Source organism: Macrotis lagotis, chromosome 2 (genome assembly GCF_037893015.1).
Source record: "Macrotis lagotis isolate mMagLag1 chromosome 2, bilby.v1.9.chrom.fasta, whole genome shotgun sequence".
Taxonomy (NCBI): Eukaryota; Metazoa; Chordata; class Mammalia; order Peramelemorphia; family Peramelidae; genus Macrotis; species Macrotis lagotis.
This window is the reverse complement of record NC_133659.1, coordinates 276,573,953-276,589,977: the sequence shown is the minus strand read 5'-3', so window position 1 is coordinate 276,589,977 and position 16,025 is coordinate 276,573,953. Positions and strand designations below refer to the sequence as shown.

Sequence of the window (16,025 nt, the reverse complement as noted above, 5' to 3'; positions counted from 1 at the left end):
AAATGGGGGAGGGGTGTGGGGACAAAATTAGGGAGGCAGGTACCTGACAAAATCAGGATAAAGAAGCTAGAGAAATTCCAATGGAAAGCAGCCAAAGTTTTCTCCTCAAATGAAGATGAACTAACTTCATGTTAAAGAAATGGAGAATAAAAAAACTTCAAGATTTAAGACAGTAGTCCTAAAAACTAAGCACCAAAAACAATCAGTATTATTTCTGGAGTAATGGTTAAGTCTTGAATGCAGATTCCTTTTTTTCCCCCCAACCCAAATATCATGGAAGCATGCCTCTTGTCTCAGTGGATAATAATGTTCATCTCTCATTTTCAAAGAAGTCCATGAAATCAGGGAGGTGATGCCACAAGGAGCATGTGAATTGGTTTTGAGTGAGGGTAATGATGTGCTAAGACACTAGCCACATTTTCTCCTCCAAAGCCATCTGGGTCTAGTGGCCAGATCTGAATCAGGATGACTTCAGATGGTCTTGGGTGCAAGGCAGTCAGGGTTAAGTGACTTGCCCAAGGTCACACAGCTAGTTAGTGGCAAGTGGATGGGCCCCAATTCAAACTCTCTTCCTCCTGAATCCAAGACCAGTGCTCTATCCACTGTGCCACCTAACTGCCCTTCTCAGCAGATAATGGGTAAAAAGATGAAGCATATGTCCTTAGATCTGGTCAGCAGTTAGATTTATTTTCTTTACTTTATTAAAGGGTACCTCTTGTGGTTGGTGAAATCAGAGAGGTTGGAGTTATTTGGACTTATATGGGAAGTATAAACAAGGGTGGAAAAAACTTTAAAAAATATTTTTATATTTTCCCCATTTTGACAAAACTTTTAACAGTAGGATGTGTTCAATAGCACATTTTGTTCTTTGGTCTACTGATATCCTGAAAGTATTAAACAATAAAAGCAAGTCAGATATGCCTTTCTTAAGTGTATAACAGCTATTTGGATAAAAAAAGTAGGGAGGGGAGAGTATTGCTTCATAAAGTTTGGAAATCACTTCTATAGTAGATGGGTTTTAGAAGTCCTCTGTAACAAAAACAAACAAAAACTCAATTCTCATCACCCCGTGATCCTCTGATCTGTGAGGCACTAGTTAAAAATCTAGTCAGTCTAGTCCTTAGGTGACAGAAATAGAATACATTACAATGACCCAGTCTGAGGTCTTTCCAACTAAGAAGGACCTTTTAGAACTTCTGTTCTGTGGGCATTGCTTTTGAGAACCCAGGATTACATCTATGCCCTTAGGGAGCATCAGAGTAAGGAATAAAAAGAACAGACATATTTTTTATTTTTAGAAAACTCTACTTTTTGGGATGTGTTGTATTTCTATCATATCATAAATCAAGTCACAAATGCTAGTTACAGTGAAGGCTCTCTCAAGTGGACGGTAATACACAAGGAGCAGCATTTCCAAACTGTGCCTAGTGGCAGAAATAAATGCTGGACACTGCTGCTTGCATACTGAAAAGATTCCCAAGTTCAGCAAACTGGAGGAAGACTGACCTCTTAATTGCATACATTCTCTCACACTCACAGTTGCCATGCATTATGGAGCCTTCACAACACAATCAAATGGCATCTATTTACCCCCCCCCCAATTCCTGTTTATTTTTTATCACACTAGGAGAAAATGATTAAACTGTATGATTTCTCCTCCCTGAACAAACACATTTTGAACTTAAATGAAAAAAAACTTGCCTGTATTAATTTTCTTATCTGGGGTAATCAAAACATCAACCAACAAGGAATATCAGAATTAAGGACAAGAAACCTGAGTTTTCTTCATTACATACACTGTGGGTGCCATATATTATTTGATGGAAATGACCCACAGAACATGAAACTACTTGAGGCAAAAATAATGGATTATCAACATCCCTGAGCTCTTCTTGCTCCAAATGAATGAGATGTAAGTAGAAGACTTTCTTTCAACACAGGGAAATTAAACTGAGGCACATGGAAAGATGTTGGAATATAAAGATAGTTAAAGTAAGCATTTAAAAAAAATCTTTGTTTATTGGAAAAAAACAATGATCTAGAAATTTGGAGTCATGCCTGGGCTGTTTGACTAACATCATTAGGCTGTGAAGTATTTGAGGGCAGGAGCCATATTTTGTCTTTCTTTGCATGTAAGATGGTGCCAGGTACTTAGAAAGTGTTGTTGCTACCTTTGATTTGTATCTTCTCATTTTGAATAAATTATTTGTTGACTTGACCAGCTGTGTAACCTGGTCTCAGAGGGTTACAGTTTAATGGGTCACTTTACCTCCATTCATCTGCCTAAGTCCATGCCATTCCCCTTTTCAATAAATTCCTGTCCCTTTAGCCTTGATAATCAGATATGTCATAACAAAAAAGCATTTATTTAGTATTCTATACATATACCAATTACTGTATTATATGAAGAAAGGCAAAATGAAGTCCCTATCTTCAAGGAGCTCATAATCCAATTGGAAGGACAAATGAAATTAATTATGTAATAAAAGATATATATGTATATATATATATATATATATGATAAATTAATGATAATCAACTGATAAAAGACACCAAAATGAGAAAGGCTACATATAGAAGGGAAGATTTCAGTTGGGATTTGATGTCAGTAAAGCTAAGAAAAAGAATAATTCCAGGCATGAGGGACTGAATGAAAATGGACAGAGATGAGAAGATGGAGGATCTCCAATGAAGAACAGAAAAAGCATTAGTGTCCATTGATCACAAAATATTTGAGAGTGGGGAGGAAAACAGAAGAGTGAAGTATAAGACTGGAAAGGTAGGAAAAAGGGTAATTATGAAGGACTTCCAAAACCAAACTAAGGAATACAGTTTGGGGGAAGGGAAGAAAAAAAGGAGAAAGGGGAAGAAGGGAAAGAGAGGGGGGAGGGAAAGAAAGAGGAAAGGAAAGAGAGGAAGAGAAATTACAGAGAGGACAGGAAAAAGGGAGAAAGGAAGGGAAAGAGATAGACACAGACAGACAGACAGTATGCACACAACAGCTTTTGAGCTGGGCAAACTAGATCAAAGTGCCACCTCTAGATTAGTCTGACAATCTTGTGTTGTGTGAGAGGGATGGAGTGGAGTAAGGAAAATCAGAAAAAAAAAGCTAAAGGCCCAAGAAGATAGAGTGCTAGACCAAAGATTTGAACTCAAATTCATCCTTATAAATTTAAAAGCTAGGTGACACTAGTCAAGTTATTTAAACTTTCTCAGCCTCAGTTTCTTTAACTGTAAAGAAGGTGATAATAAATATCCCTGCAACCCAAAGAGTTATTATGAGGATCAAAAAAGATAATACTAGGGCTGCTAGGTGGCACAGTGGATAGAGTACCGGCCCTGGAGTCAGGAGTACCTGAGTTCAAATCCAATCTCAGACTTAATAATTACTTAGCTGTATGACCTTTATCAAGTCATTTAACCCAATTGCCTCAAAAATCTTTAAAAAAAGATAATACTTATAAAGTGCTTTATATACCTTTAAAGTGCTATATAAATACTAGATACATACATAAAAAGGAAGCATTAGGCAAATGAATTAAGAAAGGTCCAAATTAGGCAAAGGTGAACTGGGAAGGAAGATTGTTAAAACCTGGTGAACGATTGACTAAGGATAAGGGAGGAGTCAAAGATTGCCATCAAAACCAAGAACAATGTTAATATGCTTAGCCTTAGTCAGAGTGAATCTGGAATTATAATTGTGAAAAGAGTTTACTGCTTAGATCTTTGCCCAAGATTTCATCTACAATGTCATGTTGAAAAAATAACCCCAAGTTTCCCAAAAAAACACTGTCAGGTTTTTTTTCCAAGAAAAAAGTGAAGAAAGCTGACCAACACTAATCATGGCTAGTCTTTACTCTCAACCTATCTGGGTGACAGTGCAAGTCACTCAAACTTTCCAGATGTCAGTTTTCCCACCTAACTCAACCTCTTTATTTTTTAAATGTTCTTGAAGTTTCCTATCAGCACTCAAATTCTGTAATTCGAAGACCATGCGGTGTCACCACTTTTCACTGATATAGAAAAAGGTTAATCCTAGAATCACAGTATGACTTTCAGGTAAAATCATGCACTGACTGACAGATAGAGATTTCACATTTAGATAAATGATATGGTACAGGATGACAAGAAAATTTATTAGCACAGAGGGATGAAGTGATACAAATAAACCTGGAAATCTAAAAACCTCTAAGGGAGTTTTGGCCTTCCCTTCTGAGTTAAGCATATAATTCTATTGTGATAGAGATGGCTATATAAAATCTTAAGTATTCAATTTAATTCATATGCTAAGATGTAGGTTCAAATACTATATTTGAAAGGATCATAGGATAATAATTTCGAGTTAAAAGGGACCTTACAGAAGACCTAATAGAATTCTCTCATTTTTAAAATGATGAAAATGAGATCTGGAAAAGTCAAATGACTTGCCTAAAGGTGTAAATTCAAAAATTTAGGTCTTTCAAATCAAGGACTCTACCCCAAGTGTCAAACTCCAAAATAATATACAAAAACATAAAAAATATTAATTTGTGATGTCCAAATCAATATGCAGCACTTCTCTATCATATCACATTGTCCCACAAAGAGATTTAGGATCATGGATTTAGAGGTAGAAGGGACCTTAAAGGTCATCTAGTTCTATCTCTTCATTTTGTGGTAGGGTAACTTGTTCAGGTCAATACTGGTAGTGAATAGCAGAGATTAGATTTGAATCCAAGTCTCTTTGATTCTAAATTCAAAATTCATTTCATTAAATCATGTCTTTTCTATTACACCCACTTTTCAAAATTTCTCTAATGTATTTCTTTCCTATCTCAGATTTCTTTCTTTTTAATCCTAATTCCTTATACTGGAAATGACTAATATGTAAACATATTAAATATAAATATTTATGTACAATATTCACTGTTGCTGAGGGGAGGGTGGAAGGAAATCATGTAACTTAAAAATATGCATATGCATGTGGATCAAGGTTGAAAAACAAACAAAATAAAATATGAAAAAAATAAAATAAAATATCAATTTAAAAAATCATGTTTTTTCCTAGGCAAGTCATTTACATTCTAAGGTAGCATAATAAGTAGAGTATTGGTCCTGGATCAGGAAATTGCTGTATTGTTGAGGCATTTTTTAGTTATGCTGGACTCTAAACCCATTTAGAATTTTCTTGGCAAAAATGCTAAAGATATGCCATTTCCTTCTCTAGCTCATTTTTCAGATAAGGAAACCAAGACAAACTGGGTTAAGCAGCTTGCCCACAGTCACACAGTTAGTGTCTAGGACACAGGTCTTCTCAACTCCAGAGCAGGCATTCACCAGTTCCCACTGGAGTGAGAAAGATCTGTATTCAAATTTAGCTCAGAAACTTAGCAGCTGTGAGACACCAGACAAATCACCTAACTTCTGTCTGCCTCAGTTTCACCAACTGTTAAAATGGGAATCATAATAGCACCTATTTCACAGAGCTGTGAGGATGAAATGAGATAATGTATATAAAGTAGGACATGTTATTCAAAACTCTGAGATCCATAAAGATGTCAGTTATGGCAGAATGAGTCTATATGTATTCCACTTCATTGAGGGTGGAAGTCATGTCTTAATCTTTATCTGTATCCTGACATGGCTAGCACAGTGATGTAAAAGTTTGCCCAATTGTGAAGATGCTGTAAAGGGAGCTGAAAGTCCATTAGAGGATACTGGAAACTCCAGTGAGTGAAGTATTTCAAATGTCCTTGAAACAATCAGTTAGGAATTGCTCAAAGCCTGCTGATGATTGCATCGCTGAAGCACATTGTCAAGAAGGCAAACAAAAGATTATGATTCACTTTATGAAGCCACAAACTCCACAGACTGATTCAAGGAATGAAAGAGGATGGCTATAGGCTGCCTTCCTCTATTTAAGAGACATTTCCGAGAAAGACAAAAATCTTCAACAATACAGAGCTTGAAGGCTTTATCATGATGAGAAACGTGATAATTCCTGAGAAAGGAGAACATCAGAAAAAAATTTCAATGATTCTCAGAAGTAGAAATAATATATCACTAGTTTAGAATTCTAGGAAATAGACAGCTGGGATGCAGCAGTGAGAAACAGGATGGTCCATTTTGAATAAAGGCATCACACTGATAAGGAATTTTAAAAGCATAGAGTTAATAATGTTTCCCTCTGGAAAAAATGGATTGTAATGAAGGTGAAATAAGACAATCTGGATTTCAGCCCTGGTTACTGCTTTGAGTCACTTTTCTGATACTGTCTTTTCTCATGGAAGATTTGTGAGGACTAAATGTGATAACATGTTATTAGTAATACTTTTTTTGTGATGATAGAAGCACTGTATAAATGTGTAAGGGGAAGAGGTTTAATGAAGAAGTCCCTGATCAATTTGATGAATCCCCCAATCACCTGGATGAGATTATAAGGTATGAAATTTTATTTACAACATTCCAGGTCCGCCTTTACATGGAAAGTATGGAAAAGCTGAAAGACCTTGTGGAAAAGGCAAAGAATTACAGTGACTAGAGATGCTTACAGGATGATTAGCAGGCAGTGACTCAGGAGGATGGGTTCTTGTCAGAAGGTCCATACCTCTTTGTGGTCTTTAAAAGTAATCTGAAAAGCAGGCACAGCAATCCTTATCTCATACAAAGCAGTTGCAAAAATAGAACTCCTTTAAAGAGATAAAGAAGGAAACTATATTCTCCTAAAAGGTACCATAGACAATAAAGTAATTTCAATACTAAATATGTGGTATATCATCCAAATTCTTAGAGAAGAAGCTGAAAGAGCTACAGGAAGACATAGATAGCAAAACTCTACTAGTGGGAGACCTCAACCTCCTGCTCTCAGATTTAGATGAATCTAATCATAAAATAAACACAAAGGAAGTTAAGGAGGTAAATAGATTGTTAGAAAACATAGATATGATAGATTTATGGAGGAAATTGAATGGGGATATAAAGGAATATGCTTTTTTTGCAGTACATGGCACTTACACAAAAATTGATCATGTACTAGGGCATAAAAACCCAATGATCAATTGCAGAAAGGCAGAGATAGTGAATATGTCTTTCTCAGATTATAATGCAATAAAAATCATATGTAGTATTGGACCAGGGATGTATAGACCCAGAACTAATTGGAAACTAAATAACTTCATTTTAAAGAATGAGTGAATCAAGCAACAAATTATAGAAAGGATTAATTATTTCATCCTAGATAATAACAATAATGAAACAGCATACCAAAACCTATGGGATACATTCAAGGTGGCTGTCAGGGGATATATTATATCTTGAAATGCTTAGATGAATACATTAGAGAAAGATGAAATCAATGAACTAAATATACAACTAAAAAATTAAAGATCAAATTAAAAACCCTCAATTAAATACCAAATTAGAAATTCTGAAAATTAAAGGAGAAATTAATAAAATTGAAAACAATAAACTATGGAACTAATAAATAAAGCCAAGAGCTAGTTTTAAGAAAAAAAACAATAAGATTGATAAACCTCTGGTCAATTTGATAAAAAAAAGAAAGAAGAAAACCAAATTGCTAGTATCATAAATGAAAAAGGTGAGCTCACCACCAATAAGGAGGAAATTAAAGTAATAATTCAGAATAATTTTGCCCAACTCTATGCCAATAAATTTGATAATCTAAGTGAAATGGATGAATATTTAGAAAAATATAAGTTGCCCAGATTAAATGAAGAGGAAATTAAAAACCTAAATAATCCTATCTCAGAAAAAGAAATTCAACAAGCCATCATGAACTCCCTAAGAAAAAATCTCCAGGGCTAGATGGATTCACAAGTGAATTCTATCAAACATTTAAGGAACAATTGGTTCCAATAAACTCTTTGGAAAAATAGGTGAAGACAGAAGTCTGCCTAATTCTTTCTATGACACCACTGTGGTGCTGATACCTAAACCAGGAAGAGTTAAAACAGAAAGAAAATTATAGACCTATCTCCCTAATGAATATAGATGCAAAAATCTTAAATAAAATCTTAGCAAAACAATTACAAGTTATCACTAGGATAATACATTATGATTAAGTAATATTTATCCTATGAGTGCAGGGTTGGTTCAATATTAGGAAAACTGTTAGTATAGTTAATTTTATCAATAGCAAACCTATCAGAAATCATATGATTATATCAATGGATGCTGAAAAAGCTTTTGACAAAATATAGCACCCATTCTTACCAAAAACACTAGAGTAGTGTAGGAATAAATGGATTGTTCCTGAGAATAATAAGCAGTATCTACCTGCGACCATCAACAAGCATTATGTGTAACAGGGATAGGCTTGAGGCATTCCCAGTAAGATCAGGGGTGAAACAAGGTTGCCCACTGTCAACACTACTATTCAATATTGTATTAGAAATGTTAGCTTCAACAATTAGAGAAGAAAAAGAAATTGAAAGAATTAGAATTGAGAAGGAAGAGACAAAACTCTCACTCTTTGCAGATGACATGATGGTATACCTAGAGAATCCAAAAATCATCTAAAACACCACTAGAAATAATTAGCAACTTTAGCTAAGTTACAGGATATAAAATAAACCCTCATAAATCCTCAACATTTCTCTATCTGACTAGCAAGATACAAAAGAAAGAGCTAGAAAGAGGAAATCCCATTCAAAGTAACCTCAGACAGTATAAAATACCTGGGAGTCTATTTGTCAAGGCAGACTCAGAAACTTTTTGGAAACAATTACAATACACTTCTTGCACAAATAAAATCAGATTTAAATAACTGGGCAAACATCAACTGCTCATGGATAGCTCGAGCTAATATAATAAAAATGACAAATCTACCAAAACTAAACTGTTTAGTGTCCTACCAAATAAAATTCCAAAAAATTACTTTAATGAGTTAGAAAAAATTGTAATTAAATTCATATGGAGAAATAAAAAGTCAAGAATTTCCAGGAACTTAATTAAAAAAGTGCAAAAGAAGGGGCTTAGCCCCCTACCTGATCTAAAATTATATTATAAAGCATAAGGTCACTTTATATTAAAAATCAACTGTCTGGTATTGGCTAAGAAATAGAGCAGTGGACCAGTGGAATAGACTAGGTGCAATAGCAGGAAATGATTATAGTAATCTGCTGTTTGATAAACCCAAAGAGTTCAGCTATTGGGATAAAAAGTCTCTCTTTGATAAAAACTGTTGGGAAAATTGGAAGTTAGTATGGAAGAAACTCAGATCAGACCAACACCTCACACCTTATACCAAGATAAAATCCAAATGGATACAGGATTTAGACATAAAAAACAATATTAAAAGCAAACTAGAAGATCAAGGAGTAATTTACCTGTCAGTTCTTTGGAAAGGGAAGCACTTTATGACCAAGGAAGAGATGGAGAGCGTCATTAAAAACAAACTAGAGGGGCCAGCTAGGTGGTGCAGTGGATAAAGCACCGGCCGTGGAGTCAGGAGTACCTGGGTTCAAATCCGGGCTCAGACACTTAATAATTACCTAGCTGTGTGGCCTTGAGCAAACCACTTAACCCCATTTGCCTTGCAAAAACCTAAAAAACCCCAAATTAGATAATTTTGATTACTTTAAATTGAAAAGCTTTTGCACAGACAAAACCACTGTAATCAAGATCAAAAGAAATGTAGTAAATTGGGAAACAATTTTTGCAACTAGTATTTCTGACAAAGGATTCATTTCTAAAATATGCAGAGAACTGAGGCAAATTTTCAAAAAAAAAACAACAAGCCATTCCCCAAATGACAAATGGTCAAAGGATATGCAAAGGCAATTTACAGATGAGGAAATCAAAGTGATCCATAGTCCTATGAAAAATTGCTCTAAATCACTACTTATTAGAGAAATGCAAATTAAAGCATCTCTGAGGTACCACCTCACACCTCTCAGACTGGCCAATATGACCAGAAAGGACAATGATCAATGTTGGAAGGGATGTGGGAAATCTGGGACATTATTACATTGTTGGTGGAGCTGTGAACTCATCCAACCCTTCTGAAGAGCAATTTGGAATTATGCCCAAAGGGCAACAAAAGTGTGCATACCCTTTGATCCAGCAATACTACTACTGGGTCTATACCCCGAAAAGATTATGAAAAAGGGTAAAAACATCACTTGTACCAAAATATTCATAGTGGCCTTGTTTGTGGCAGCAAAGAATTGGAAATTAAGTGAATGTCCTTCAATTGGGGAATGACTTAACAAACTGTGGTATATGTATGTCATGGAACACTATTGTTCTATTAGAAGCCAGGAGGAATGGGAATTCAGGGAAGTATGGAAGGATTTGCATGAACTGATGCTGAATGATATGAGCAGAAAAACATTATATATCCTAACAGCAACATGGGAATGATGATTATTAACCTTGAAGGACACGCTCATTCTTCAGTGAAACAATCAGGGACTTTGGGCTATCTGTGATGGAGAATACCATCTGTATTCAGAGAAAGAATTATGAAGTTTGACCAAATATCAAAGACTATTACCTTTAATTTAGGGGAAAAAAACCATTATCTTATTATGTAATTTTGCTATCCTTATACTTGATTTTTCTTCCTTAAGGAAATGATTTCTCTCTTATCACATTCAACTTAGATCAATGTATACCATGGAAACATGAGGAGGGAAGCAAGAATAGGGAAAAATTGTGAAACTAAATAAAATCTTTCTTTAAAAACAATAAAAAGTAATTTGATAGTTCAATCTCTTTATATATTTTTCCCTCTACTTTTTTTCCTAGAGGTAAAACATCATGCAAGAGAATAGGCCTTGGGCCCATTGAGGCAGGGAAATTAAAATAACTGCCTTGGATCACACAGTAGAGATCCTGAAAATAGACTCTTCATCCCAAGATATGGCAAAAACTAGAACACTAAGATATCTCTTGCTCAAGAACATGATAGAGGTAAACATGTTTGAACACTTGAGGTAAAGGAACATTAATAAATGGTATTGGTAAAGGGGCATTAATGGACAGTGCTGGTCAATGTAACTTTATAACTCACCTACAATGAGCCTAACTGCTAAGGGGTAGGAATAAAAATTAGGTAAAATGAATGAAGGCATTTACAGGCTAATAGGGAAACCAACACATAAATGAATACATATAAATCTGCAGATAGATAAATTGGATATAACCAAGAAATAGAGGCACTTAAAATTAAGGGGGAATCAGGAAAAACTTCCTGGAGAAGGTGAAATTTTAGCTGAAACTTGGAGGAATCCAAAGAAGCCAGAGAAGCCAGAGAAGCCAGAGAAGCCAGAGAAGCCAGAAACAGACTTGAGGAGTAAGAGTATTCCAGGCTGGGAGTATAGCCAGTGATAATGCTTGGAATCAGGAGGAAAAAGTTTCTTAGAAAAGAAATAGCAAGTAAATCAATGTAATTTGTACTGAAAAGTATGAAGAGGTGTCTCAGGTATGAGAAGGAACTATAAGGAGAGGCAGGTTATGAGAGACTTCAAATGCCAGAGGATTTCAAAGTCCTATGTAGAGGAAGGGCAATTTTAAGTGATGTAAGGCAGTATTATTGTAGAATCCAGTCTTCAAACGCAAGAGAGGTTTCCTGAGTATTATTAACCTTGGCCAATGTGGATCACACAAAGTTCAGGAATCAGATATTAAGGAACAAAAGTCACTCACACAGTTTCTGAGAATGCTTTACTTGACAGGGAAGCCAGTGAATTACCTGGATAATGAAGAACTAATGTGGAAAGCTGCTTTCAAGAGGAATCCAAAACAGAGTTAAAAGAGGAATATGGGAAGAACTGTCCACGGTCCTGGAAGGTTCTGGGCCATGGGTGATAAATGAAAGTTGTTTTAATAATCATGTATCAATCTTTTGAACTACATACAAAAGAGTATCACTGCTGCCATCTTTAAGTGCATGGGGGAAAATGGATTTATTTGATCCATGGCATGGGAATTCCTCATGGATTCAAGTCCCAAATAAATAATAAATAACATCAATTAATTTATATGAATTATAAATATTTATAATCAGAAAATTCTAAGCTTTTCAGTTAGAGATAAAATACACATAACTAAAATCGGAACATAATAATAAATTTGTCTCAGTCAAGTTACTTTCAAGCTTCAGGATAAAAGTATGTGTGATTTGTTGCAAAAGTCTTTATGTGAGAAAGTAGTATAGTAGTTGAGACACCATTGCTGAAATTTTATAAGAAAAGTGATTTTGGCCATGAGAAAAATGGTGAAGGGGATTTTTAAAACCTTCAATTTCAGTGTCAATAGTGGACAGTCAAGAAAATATTGAGAAACTATAATGTCCTCTAGATAAGTTGAGCCCATAGGGAGAATCTAACAGACTATATAAACACTACGATTTAAGAACAAATTCTCTAATGTTCCGTATTATATATTCTTATAACAAAAAGTCATATGGTATAGTGGAGAGAGAGATTTGGCCCTGAAGGCATAATGACCTAGATTCTATCTCTGATTCTGACTTATATTGACTGTGTGAGACCCTAAGTAAGACATTTAACTTTTCCAGGAACTCTCTAAGAAAATAACTCACAGAACCGTGGATCAGCATTGTTGATCTGCATGAGCAAAATGATAATAAATAATGAGAAATTCTCACTTCTATGGAATCACAAATCTGTATCCTTCTTCCCCCTCACTCCCACATAAAAAACTCAAATATAATAAAGAATCTTATCATGAAGAAGACTTAGATATTAGAATGTGAGAATCCCAGGATTAGACAAAGAGAAATGATGATAGCTAGAATACCAGCTACAAATGTAACCACAAATGTGCAATCCAATAAATATTCAAAGGAAGATGTTCCAAGAATGAAATACTGATGGAGTTCATAACTCAAGAGGACAATATTACATGAACAACTGCCCAATAGATTATACCAAGTCCATTAACAAAACAATCAGGGCCTTTTAGTCTCTGCAGGTCCAAGCTGCAAGACCCCACAATTGTAAGAATAAACCTCCTTCCTGTTCTGCAAGCGAAGCTAAGGAATAACATTCTTAGCACGACAACTGGAAATGCTATCAAATAAAGTTTGACATGTTCTTTGCCCTACAGTAGCATGAATTATAATGTTGTTATTTAAACCAAATACAAATCTAGCTTCATGCCAGCTCTTTTGTCTATCTGGTGTCAAATACTTTAAGAAAAATAATTTAAATCAAAAAGAGCACAGTTCTCTTCATATATAGGGATATCTGTCTCATGTATGGAGCATTATTGAATCTTTGTTTAGTTTCTCCTCTGAAATGCTAAATAATTCACAGCTTTAATTATTTACAAAATAATAATTCATGTTTATATAGTGCTTTTGATTCATAACTGCCCTGCATGCTTCTAGTAACCTGAATCTCTTTGGTAGTTCTGACTGTAATAGATTGAGTGGCTAGAAATTCAACCAAGAAACATTTATTAAGCACCTGTATTATATTCCATATGTCCTTAAACAATTTTGCCTCAGTTTTTTTCGTAATGAGCTAGAAAAAGAAATGGCAAACCATTCCAGAGTCTTTGCCAAGAAAACCCCAAGTGGGGGCCAAGAAGAGTCAGATGTGACTGAAAATGACTAAACAACAACAAATGATATGTAAGTCTGTAAGGTCCTATATGAGTCCTGTGAGAGGATGCCTTTCCCATGAGAATCTATTGAGTTTAAGGCAGGTAGTTGAAGAATTATCATACCCATTTTACGACTGAGAAAACAAACTTTGAGATACTAAGTCACTAGCTAATGTTAATTATGAGTTGTGAAACTTCAAGTCTTTTAACCCTAAGTCCATATATCAACAATATACCATTTAACAATGGAACTTAGTATTTGCATCAATTTTTCAGAAATAAATGTGATTTGAAAATTTTTCCTAAAAGGCTATTCATTTTGAATTTCAAATTTTCTTTTTAGATATACCTAGTGAGAGAATAAGTATTTGTATAGCATCTACTAAGTTTCAGGCACTGTGAATAAGTACTTTATAAATATTATCGCATTTGATCCATATAACTTAGCAAAGTAATTGTGATTATTATCCCCATTTTACAGTTGGGAATCTTCTCAATTCCATGACCAACAAACAGTGTATTCATTGCATCACCTAAGTGGTTCTCATATATTAAGCAGAAGAATCTTACATGACTTATCAGGAAAAGATAAATTATATAGTTTATTATCTTTTAGGTAGAGTAAGACGAGTTTTAGAAATTCAGCATGGTGAAAAATATAACAAGTTTCTTTACTGACTCATCTTTTACCATGTATTCCCTATTAGAAATTCCATCAAGAGGATAACATCACTTGTTTAGAAAACATGGGGTTTCTCCCTAAGAAAAATAATTCCCAGTCTCAGATGAATTTACAAGTGAATTCTAGCAAACATTTAAAGAACTATTAATTTCAATTGTATCAAGTATTTGAAAAAATGGGTGAAGAAGGAGTTCTGAAAAATTCCTTCTATGACACCAATATGGTGCTGATACTTAAACCAGGAAGAAGCAAAACAGAGAAAGAAAACTATAGACCAATTTCCCTAATGAATTTTGATGTGAAATTTTTAAATAAAATATGAGGAAGGAGATTATAGCAATAAGTCACCAGGATCACTATGCCCAGGTGAGATTCATACTAGGAATACAGGACTAGCTCAATATTAGAAAAACTATCAGCATGATTGACTATAGTAAAACCAAAAGAAAATTTATGATTGTCTCAATAAATTTAGAAAAACCTTTTGACAAAATACAACACCAATTCCTGTTAGAAAACACAGGGTTCCAAAATGTTTACAGATATATTTGTCTATTTACCACATACTTTGCAATAAATGAAAATCTTTAGCCTTTTACAGAAATATTCAAATTGTATCATGCAAATGTCATTTTTTCAACATCATCACCTACATTGTATTTTTCTCTCAGGGAGACTCATTCTCCACATTTAAGGTGGACAGTGACTGGCTCTGCTCTTCATCAACAAAATAAATTACACCAGCAATTTTAAAGTTATGCCTCTAAGAAAGTTATTTCCCACTACAATAGGTGAGACTGAGTAGGATAGTGAGCAAAGAGGACAAAAATATTACATTGGAGGATGGAGTGGGATAGAAGAAAGTTAGAGGGTTGGTGGTTAATATTGGGAGAAAGGTTGAAAACTATTTGCAAGAAAGGCTTTGTAGGGGACCTCTAATAAATAATTATAACTCAGTCCTAACTCCAATAATAATCTTTATGAACAATGTTCTCATAATCTCTAGTGTTCTCATGATCTTCAAATATAATAGACCATTTCAGTCTTCATCCCCTATGAATTGGCATCCTTATCATTACTGAGCATCTTTTCTCTCTTTTATGTTCTAAGGCACAAATCTCTCCTAGTTTTCCTCATTCTTCCCTAACCACCTCTGTTTCCTTTGGTGCTTCAGCAAGAATCTCAGTTCATTAAGTTATCTTTCCTAAGGGAATTATTCTTTTTCTCATCTCTTTAACCTTTGGCAATCTCTCCCATTATAATGTAAATCAAACTACAATCAATCAATCCACAAGTACTCTATTTATTTGGTCCCTATAACAGGCAATCAGGTTTAATAAGCAAGGGAAATACAAAGACAAAGGGAAACAGTTTTTGCCCTCTATTAACTCACTTTCTAATATACATATTATATATATATATATGTATAGATATATATATATGTATAGATACACACACACACACACACACACACACTTGTATGTGTGCATATGTTGTCTCACCAAAACATAAGGCTTTAGGAAACTATGTCTTGGCATGACACATCTCATTCTATATATTTGGTATACAATGGTGTCTATGTGTAGTGAGCTCACCTGTCACACTGCTTCATGCACATGCTCAATAGCCATTTACTAAATTTGCTGTTTAAACATGGTGCTGCATTAGACTGTTAGGTCAGAACTGGAACTGAAATCCATGTGACTATGCCATTTTGATAATTTTGAATGAAAAATCTGGGGCATATGAAGAAAGATGCTATCTGCAT

General features: G+C 34.6%; 1 protein-coding gene across 7 annotated transcripts in view; it reads right to left on the bottom strand.

Annotated features, from left to right (window-relative positions):
- The window catches only part of GRIP1 (glutamate receptor interacting protein 1), a 739,827-nt gene that overhangs the window by 281,416 nt on the left and 442,386 nt on the right, over nucleotides 1-16,025 (bottom strand). The window lies entirely within an intron of this gene.